General features: G+C 33.8%; 1 non-coding gene across 1 annotated transcript; it reads right to left on the bottom strand.

Annotated features, from left to right (window-relative positions):
- Positions 1–997: 997 nt before the first annotated feature.
- Positions 998–1,078, bottom strand: TRNAL-AAG (transfer RNA leucine (anticodon AAG)). Its single transcript has one exon. It is a non-coding gene; the product is annotated as a tRNA-Leu (tRNA).
- Positions 1,079–11,003: the final 9,925 nt, after the last annotated feature.

Raw genomic sequence — 11,003 nt, 5'->3', positions numbered from 1 at the left:
AATTAGTTATGCTTAGTTTTTTACCAATTACTTTTTGTTTTTAAATTCTTTTTCTAGGTTACAAAATTTCAAGGTTTACATTAACTTTTTTATTTTTTTATTTTAATGCTACCATTGCATAAGCTAGAGTTGTTGTGTAAGTTTTAGAGGGCAATTCTCAGCAAATAGTATAGTTGGTTGCTCAAGAGAATAGAAGATGATTTACTTGACCTTGAAAATATATATAGAAGATAAAAGTGGGAAAAAATTACTTTAAATACTAATTTGGAAATTGGGATATAATTTAAGAGCTAATTTGCAAATAAACTAAAATTGTATTACTAAAATCCATCTCTAAAATTTTATTACTAAAATTTACTATAAAATATTACTATAAACATTAAAGAATTATAAATTACATCTACTTATATTTTTTCGCATTTAATAGACTAAATAAAATTGGTATATACAAAGAAAAATAAATCATCTCATGTATTCTTAAAGATTTGTCATTCAAACTTTGATTGTGTTGACAAAAGTTGGTACTGAAATCTTGAGTGTTAAGTCCAAGTCTTATTGCATATAAATCATATATCAATTCTTCTCTAAATTATTTTAAGTTAAATTATTAAAATTTACTGAATATTCCAAGTATATTGAATTTAGAAGTATCTTTTGAGATTTTCTTTACTTTGTTTCTGGGGAAAAAACACAGAGTCAAAAAACTCAACTTTGATATTTCGATTGAAGAGGAAAAAAAAATCTCCAACACTAATATTTGGTATTTCCAGTTGAAAGAAAAAGGTTTAATTCTGTCTCCAGCCATATTCTTTGAACTTTTGGAATTTATATTCCTCTATTTTTATTTTCGAAAATTTAGTCCTAATTTGTTTGAGTTAAAAAATAAAATCAAATTAATTACACTACTAAACAATTTCTGTTAAATTTGAATAAGTGATGTTTTATTATTCAAAGTCCTGAAAAAACCAAAAAATACAAAATTGAGCCAGAAGTAAAATGTTGAGAGTGGGATTTGAACCCACGCCCTTTCGGACCAGAACCTTAATCTGGCGCCTTAGACCAACTCGGCCATCTCAACTCTGTGTTTGCCCTTTGTAAATAAACAAATATTTTCTGTTAGCAGCCACTTTTAAACATGGTGGTAGTAACAGTGCTTAGCCACATACAATAATTAGTGAATAAGAGTAGAATATTCAGCTTCCAGTCCTGTCCAAAAGCCCAAATTAGTGATTCAATATGAGTGGAATACCACCTGCAAACAACTTCACTCCCTATTTTACTTGGCACAGGATAATGAATCCATTGAAGCTAAAACCACTCATCTTTTGGTTTGGCAGTGGCACCCAACTACAAACCAGCTTTTTCTTTTTTGAATTTATATATACAGATACAGGGTCTAATTTCTTTTCCTATATTATAATACTTAGCACAGTGAAATATATATATGCACCCAAAGAGACCACTTGAAGGAGCGTTGAATGATGGCAAAAGTATGAGCTTAGAAAATATTCAAAAGTGAAAAATGCTAAAGCTTTCAACACAGCACATTAGTAAAGTCTTCTTGAGCATATAAGGTGAGAATGGTTGTAGTTGGTATCACATAGTGAATGTAGGTGGAGTCAGGGAAACGGTCAAGGTTCCACCCTCTCCGTATCCTTTCACAAACTTCCTATAGTAACCCGTGAGACCCAAAAAGCCTCGCAATTCTTTGACAGTGTTCGAAATTGGAAAATATTGCACACTTTGCTCCTTTTAAGAATCCATGGATATTGTACCCTTACTAATCGAATGTCCTAAATATTCAACCTTAGAAGCACCAAAGTTGCATTTTCTTCGCTTGACATTTGATTGGTGTTGCACAAGAAGCTCGAACACTAATTGCAAGTGTTGTATAAGTGAGATCCCATCAACCGAGTACCCCAATATATCATCAAAGAAAACAAAGACAAACTTCAAGTATGGTCAAAATATATTGTTCATAAGACTCTGAAACCTCGAAGGGGAATTTGTTAGCCCCAAAAGCATGACAATTAACTCGTAATACCCATGATGAGCACAAAATGCCATCTTATGAAAATCCTCTGTAGCCATTCGAATCTGATGGTACCCGGATCTTAAATCAAGTTCAGAGAAAAACTCAGTTGTAGCTAATTCATCAAGTAGCTATTCAACCAGTGAAATTAAAAATTTGTCCTTCACGGTTATCTTATTAAGCTGTCGATAGTCCACATACAAACGCCAAGTGACGTCTTTCTTTTTTACCAATACACTAGAGATGTGAAAGAACTTTAGCTATCACGAATGTTCCATCTTGCAACATTTCAGTTATAATTGTAATAGGCCAATTTTGCCCCAGATTAAAACAATAAATAAACAGTCCAGGGCCCAAGTTATAACCCAAATTACAATAGTCCATAGCCCAACAACAAATGTGACCCAAACCTAAAACCTAGCCTAGAAATACAAGGCCCAAATGGCCCAAAATTAAAACACTAACAGAAACCCTAAGGTTTCTCCCCATTGCGCCGCAGCCAAGCCCCAGCCTCCATGCGCCCACAGCCACGACCACCTCCCCACGTAGCCTCTCCGTACCTCTGTACGATGCCAGCAAACGCCGTACCTGCAGAGAAAACAAACAACCACAATAGCACAAAGAAGTAGCAAAAAAAGCTTGTATTTTTTATTTATTTTGGTTCAGCTATAAAGCCAAAGAGAGGAGAACTGTAATTTTTTACACATATTGAATTAAAAAGCAACCAAAAATTATCAAAAGGTGATTTTCAAATGCTTTATACATTCTTTCTTTTCAATCTGTTTTCTTTCTGGATTTTGCATGCAGTTTTAGTATAAGAAAATGAAAAGGAGAAGGCTTACCTTCGCGGACGAGCCATCGGAGTCCTTATCTCCTTCGTCGAAATCGAAGCTTGAGATGGGATTCTAGGGCTGAAATCGGCAACCCTTGGGGCTAGGTTCTAAACGGGGGGAGCCACTGCATGCCATCATCCACCGATTATAGTGGTGGAATGGTGGTTGGACGACGGACCGAATGAGAGAAAACATTTAGGGTTTTCCATTTTTTCCCTTTTCTTTGCTGAAATGTTTAAGTTTTTTAGGATTATTTTTTTCTTTTTATAGATGACACTGTAGTTAACCCATTTTTCCCAGGCCCATTTAATTTATTTACAATAAATAAATAAGTTAGACAAATAAACCCAAATAAATTAAAATAAAAGACAAATAAAGTCCAAGATTAAAATAGCCCAAAAAGTCCACTTACAACTTTCAAAATCCAAATACTAAAATTGTACCAGCCCAAATAAACCCACATCTCCAACCTAGCCCAAATAAACTAAACTCTTAGTTTGAAACCTGACCCAATTACATAAATCCGACCCAACCATTAAAACCTTAGACCCGACCTCAAATGGCCCAAGAAGTTCAGCAGCCTGAGAACGCCAGAAGCTTCTGGAATATGTTGGAATAGCACCCAGAGGGTCGGCTTCCCAGGAGGGATCCCTATGTACGGCCTCCACGTCACCTGGGTCTTCTTCTCCGTACGGCCACTACTGCAAAAGAACACACGAGAAGCAGCAAAATAGAATGGAAAATAGCAAAAGAAAAAAAGAAATAGATTTTTATTTATTTCCTAAATTCGCATTTTTCCAGGCTATAAAAAGCCATTACCAGTACCTTGTAAAATTTACGCACACTGAATATCAGAAAAAGAGCATTTTGAAAGCAAATTTTTAAGGTGATTTTTTATTTATTTCGTAGACGCTTTAATTTTCTATTGAAGCATTTCATTTTGTTTTTTTTAATCGTTCGCTATTTTTTAAAAAAAAAATAAAAGAGAAGAGAGAGGTGAGGTCTTACCTTGCGAATATGCTATTGAGAGGTGAGGTATTACCTTGCGAAAATACCATTGACTCCTCTTTGCTTCGTCGAAATCGAAGGCTAAGGAGGAATCTTGAGGCTGTAAAATTGTTTTCAAAGGGCGAACACACCTGTTGTTGGTTGCGATGGAGTCAGGGGCCAATTGATTAGGCCTAGGTCTGCTGAAAAAAGGGGAAACTAGGGTTAGTGTGGCTGAATAGCCAGATTTTAGCCCTCATAAAGGACTGACTACGGTGCCGTTTTGAGCCTGATTCAGTGGCTCTAAAAATGGCGTCGTATTGATTAAACTCGAGCCAATCCGATCCTCTGCCTCTAGGATCTGCGCGTTTTTGCGGAGAGGGGATAATTGCACGATATGTCCTCTTTCACATGGGCATTCAGTCACGTATTATTTATTTTACTTCATTTTGGAATTTTGGCCCTGTAATTTGAGTATGTTTGAATTTTGGTCCGCGCTACAGTGCTGATAAACCGTAATTTATACATATTTTTACCCCATGTTTAATGCATTTTATGTATGATTTTCCATTAGAATTGGTGAATTCGGTGCTCCTAATGCTTTAATTTCATTTTTTATACTTTGGAGAGCATAGGAGATCGAAAGGAACGAGAAACGGGCCAAAAACGGAGAAAATGGGCCAAAGTACGAAAACAACACGGTTTGGACTTCCTCACACGGGTAGACCACACGGTCGTGTCAATTTGGCAGGCTTGAGCACGGCCTGAAGTAATCACACAAGGGCGTGTCACACGGGCGTGTCCTTGTCGAGCCCAAGTTGAGTTCAATTCGGAAAAGGCTAATTTATAGGTCTCTTAGGAATTCCAAAGCTTATAAATACACCCTAAAGGAGGAAGAAAAAGGATGCATAGAATAGGGGGTAAGGAATTACTCTAAGAGTGCCGATTGATCCATCTCAGAAGCCGGATTCATCATCAAGGCTGAAGATCTCTCCTCAATTTCCCCTTCAGGAGTTTTGGGTTTTCTTTATATTTTGTATTCTTTATTATTCTGAGATGTTTTCTTATTTAGTTATGAACTAAATCCCCTAAATACCTAAGGGGAATGAAACCTAAGACGAATCTTGTTATTATTTTCTAAATTGTATGATAAATATTTAACTTGTTCTTAATTATGTGTTCTTAATTCTTGTTTTGATATCCCAGGATACTGATTCAAGATAAGCTCTTATTCAGAGGAGGAATAGACCCTGTCTAAGAGTACATTTGTAATAATTAATCGGAGTTGATTGCGCGCCTAGACATAGGGTGACAAGATTTTGCTGGATTAGGGTGAAACCTAATAAGGGGATCCATAGATCGAGTTAATGCAACCCTAGAGTGTTAATTAGAGAAAGGTCTCAATTATTCAATCTAGGGATTAGACGTTATTAGTCTTGAATAGGGATAATAACATAACTTAAGGATCTCTACGGAACAAGTTAAATGAATAAATCATCCGGTTCGGAGCCAGAATAACAAGTACAGTCTAGGTGGATTTTTCCTTAGGTATTGTCTCAATTAAATTGATTTTCCCAAAAGAAATTCCCTAATTCCATTCTCTGTAAATTCTTAGTTTAGATAATTAGTTAGTTAAAACAAAAATCTCTTTATTTTTAGGCTAAATAATAAAAAGACAGTCATTAGTAGTAATTTTAGTTCCTTTGGGTTCGACAATCTGGTCTTGCTAAAACTATACTACTGTTCAATAGGTACATTTGCCTACATCGTGAAAATAGTTAGTTTCAAGAATGATTAATTATAAATATTTAAAACCTATCACGAAATCACGCGATCAAGTTTTTGGCGCCGTTGCTGGGGAACTAAAATATTAGGAACACTCAATTTTTATTACTTTAGCCATTTATTTTTCTTGCAATCTAATTTTATTTTTAATTTTATTCTAAATAACTAATTTTCTTTTTTCCTTATTCTGGCAGGTTTTTGTAGTTTATGACTAGAAGAAACCCGTTAGTACCACTACTTTTTGTTGAAGAAATCGATCGCACAGTTCGCAGAAATTAAAAAGAAATAAGGTGAAGCATAAGATACACAGAGAACGAGCAAGAAGAAGATACTCAACCCCCAACCGAAGAGATGGCTAAAAACCAAGACAATCAGCTACCTCCTGCAATTACGGCTAATCAAAATCCTGCGCCATGCACTATGTATGATTATGCTAAACCCTCTTTAACAAGAACTGAATCAAGTAAAGTTAGACCTGCTGCAGCTGCAAATACTTTTGAACTGAAACCTAACACAATTCAAATGATACAACAGTTTTTTCAGTTTGATGGTTTGTAGGATGAAGATCCCAAAGCTCACTTAGCAAACTTTTTGGAACTATGCGATACATTTAAAATTAATGGCATTTCTGACGATGCCATTCGTCTTTGGTTATTCCCTTTCTTATTGAGGAACAAAGCTAAACAGTGGTTGAACTCATTACCATGAGGGTCAATTACTACTTGGGAACAAATGACATAAAATTTTTTACTGAAAATATTTTCTACCTGCTAAGACGGCTAAATTACGTAGTGATATCTCTTATTTTGTGCAGATGGATTTAGAAACACTTTACGATGCATGGGTTACCGCTTTGGCTCCAAGTTCAAACGTTCCATAATGGCCTGAATCCTTCGACTCGATAAATGGTTGACGCGGCTGCTGGCGGAACCATCAATAATAAAACACCTGAAGATGCGTATGAGTTCATCGAGGAGATGTCATTGAATAATTATCAGTGGCAAGTCATGAGGACAAAGCCAATGAAAACAACCGGTGTTTATAATATCGATTCGGTCACCATGCTCTCTAATCAAGTAGAACTCTTGAATAAGAAAATTGATGGTTTTCTTAGTTCTTCATAGGTTCACCCAGTAATGCAATACGAAGCAAGTGGAGGTGGAACAAGCCATTCAGAATACCAACCTTATGGCCACAACATGGATAACGAGCAATTAAATTACATGGGTAATAATCCTCGACCTCAAAACAATCCATACAGTAACACTTATAATGAAGGTTGGAGGAACCACCCAAATTTTTCATGGGGAGGCCAAGGAAATCAGCGACCACCTCTGGGCTGCCAACAGCCACCCTATCAATAGGAAAAGAAACCGAACCTTGAAGAGATGCTCTCAAAGTTTATATCGGTGTCAGAAACCCATTTTCAGAACACTGAAACGGCACTTAAAAATCAACAAACGTCAATCCAAGGGCTCGAAACTCAGATAGGCCAGCTTTCTAAACTAATCTCCGAACTACCACAAGGTAGCTTGCCTAGTAATACTGAACCTAACCCAAGGGAACAACTCAACACGATTAATGTTCAAAATGAAGAAGGATTTGTTGGGCCTGATCCAGAACCGAGACAAGAAACTGTGGTAAGCAAAGGTTAAGGTGAGGTAGATTACAATAAAAATAAAACAGTTCATGTCGAATATAAACCTTGTGTGTCATACCCCAACGTGACAAGGAAAGACCGCTCAGATGAACAATTTGGTAAATTCCTTAAACTCTTAAAAAAATTACACATTAACTTACCGTTTATTGAAGCGCTATCGCAGATGCCAAACGTAATGAAATTTTTAAAGGACCTTTTAGCAAATAAGCGGAAGTTGGACGAAGCGATGCATGTAGAGCTAAACACAGTGTGCTCAGCTATTCTGCAAAATAAGCTACCGAACAAACTAAAAGATCCAGGGAGTTTTACGATTCCTTACTTAATTGGTAGTTTAGATGTTAATAATGCATTAGCTGACTTAGGGGCTAGTATCAACGTCATGCCTTACAAAATGTTTAAGCAACAAGGTCTCGGGAAACCCAAACAGACTAGGATGAGCATTCAACTAGTAGATAAAACTATAAGATTCCCTAGGGGTATTATTGAAGATATGCTAGTTGTCAAAATCATTTTTTTTAAAAAAAGGGAATCGACTTTGGTTTTGAAAGCAAAAACGAAGATTGGGAGTCGCCACCAATCATTTTTTGTTTAGGTGTGATCGGATCACCAAGAAGTTTGGTCATTTAAATAAAAGATTTTAGTTTACTAAAACAACAATTTTGGTCTACGAAATTTGAGAAAACAGGTTCGGGAGTCGGTTACGTACGAGGAAGGATTAGCACCCTCGTAACGCCCAAAATTGGTACCTAATTGATTAAATAATGTCTTAATGTCGAAAATTGAAAAGATTTAAGATAAATTTTGAAATATGATCCCCTTTTATGAATGTTTGAATAACTCGAGGTGGATATTAAGATTTCCTTGTTCCAAAGAAATAAAATATCACATCCAGTACGTAGGACACGATATTTCGAAACTTCGATACCAAAATCATCTCATGATTTACAAAACTCATGCATTGAACTTTTAAAAAGGATATTTGGTTGTTCGGTCAAACGATAAATCAAAACCCAGACGTAGGGCATGATTTCTCGAAATTTCCAAACACGAAATATTGCCTTGTTTCAAATTTTTACGATCCCTTTTTATGAATGTTCGTTTTACAAAAATATTTGAATAAATCGAAGCGGATGCTAAAGACCTTCTTATCTCGAAGTAATTAAATGTCACATCCATTACGTTAGGACACAACAGTTTAAACCCCCGAAAACAAGCTTGCCTTTTGATTTAAAAAAACGTATTTAAATTTTAAAAGGATATTCAGTTATTTAGATTAAACAAGACAAATCGAAACCTAGTAAGTTAGGGCACGATTCCTCGAATTTCCTAAATCACGAAATATTGCTTTATTTGCGAAGTTTTCAAGTAAGCGATTATAAAATTGGCTCAAAGAATGTGTTCGTTTAGTTTGTTTAGGGTAAAAGATAATCGATATCAAGCAAAAGTGGGCATTTGAATCATGATGCAAAAGTAAGACATAAAACATAACTTACATGCATGAAATGATATGTGAATGCAACATTATACAAATGGATGATAAAGATAATAATATGGCCATACAATTTTGAAATACACAATAATAATCCTATTTCGGAAAACAGACATTTTAATCAAACATTAATGAAAACTAAAGAATATAATTAATGAGCAACAACTCAAATTAAAGTAAATAAAACAAAACAAACTTTCAAATGAAAATGAATAAAGTTAGAATAAATAATGTGAAAGAAGGAAATTTAAAATAAATGTTTTACAAAAATAATTTAAATAAAATATATATACAAGTTTAAAATAAGTAACATATGAAGTCTTAAAATTAATAATAATAAAAGGTTTACGATAAATAATAAAAAGAATTTAAGATAGTCTTCATATAAAATAGTAACTAAATAACATATAAAAATTTAAAATAGATAAGATATAAAATGGTTTAACTCAAATGACGTGTAAAATATTTAGAATGAATAATGTGAAAAGAGAAATTTGAGGTAAAATGATGTATAAAAAACATTTAAATAAAAATATATGTATATATGTAATAATTTAAAATACAAAGATACATATAAGAATCTTAAAATAAATACTATGTATGATGATTTAAAAGAAATAATATATATAAAATATTTAAAATTGATAATAATTTAAAATGCATGATATGTTCAAAAATAAATACAATAATAATAGTAATAATAATGTAGATAAATACAAAAGAAAAAAATATAATATGACGGAATCAATATAAGATTAATTAACTTAATAATATGATGATAGCAATAATAATAATATAATAATAATAATAATAAATAAAAGAAAATAAGTAGTTTATAGGAAGTTTAAAATAAATGACAATAAAAAGCTTTTGAAATGATTAACATATAAACCAAGATAACCAAACAATATATAAGAAATTTTAAAATACATATAATAGTTTAAAAGAAATAACATATGTAAAATATTTTGATAATGATATAAAATATATGATATGTTCAATAATAATAATAATAATAATAATAATAATATATGTAGCAAAAACATAAATAATTTAATTCTTTTAATATACATATATAAAAAGGATAGTAAATAGATATATAAATGAATCAAATAATGACAACAATAATAATAATGATAATAAGATATGCTAAATGACGGAATAAATGGTGATACAAATTTAAATACAAAATAAAAGTACAAAGAAATAGATAAATGGACGGATATATGAATGAACAAATAAACAATTTATAACAATTCATAAAAGGTTGAGATTAAACGAATAAACGGCTAAATCGAAATCTAAAATGAAATTTAGAGCCTAGATTGTAATAAAAATAACAAATAAGGACCGAATCGAAACCAATTAAGGTTAAAGGGGATAAATCGTAAATAATAGAAACTGCTAGGGACTAAAATAGAAGGCGCGAAAACAAGCGAGGGTCAAAAGAGGAAATAAACCAATCATCTGGACACGTGTCCCTGCTCAGCGAGTCAGTGACTAAATTGAAACACATGACACATTTGATAGCCAAATCTATAAGGAGAAAAAGTAAAAGACGGACTAAATTGAGGTGCGATTCAAAAGTGGGGGACTACGCGCGTAAATAAATCGAAAAAAAAGAAACACGCGGATCCTCCTTGCTTGTGGGTTGGGTCGCACGGGTCATTGCCTAAACGGCGTCGTTTTGGCCTATGCATATTGACACCAAAACGGCGCCATTTTGTGCACTTATAAAAGCAAAAAAAAGTACAAAAAATTTCATTTTCCAACCTTCAAAACAAAAAAAGTTTAAAAACTCTCTCAACCCCTTTTATGTCTGGCCCAACTTCGGCCATTGGACTACCGGTCGTCTACCGTGCCGACCACCGGTCACCAGCGACGGCACTGCCTCCACGGTGGCCGGAGAATCCAAAAAATCCCCTTTTTCTTCCTCTTGCCTTCTAGAAACCTAATCTAGGATTATTTTTTGAAAAAAAAAAAGGTGAAAAATCGCCAAGATAGGCAAGTGACCCTTCGGTTCTTTCGACCACTTTTCATCGGAAGTTGCTATCTCAGCCGTTTCCAGTGACGAAGAGCGAAGGTTTGTCTTCTAAACCCTTTTCTTCCATTTTTTTGTTTCGTATTCAAGATGAGTTTGTTCAAGAAAAATGAAAATGAAAATAAAAGAAAAGAAAAGAAAAATCACCTTTTTTAACTATGAATATGAGTTTTTTG

This window comes from Gossypium arboreum, chromosome 9 (genome assembly GCF_025698485.1).
Source record: "Gossypium arboreum isolate Shixiya-1 chromosome 9, ASM2569848v2, whole genome shotgun sequence".
NCBI classification, from domain to species: Eukaryota; Viridiplantae; Streptophyta; class Magnoliopsida; order Malvales; family Malvaceae; genus Gossypium; species Gossypium arboreum.
Note: the sequence above shows the minus strand (reverse complement) of the source record. Positions and strands in the feature narration are given on the sequence as shown.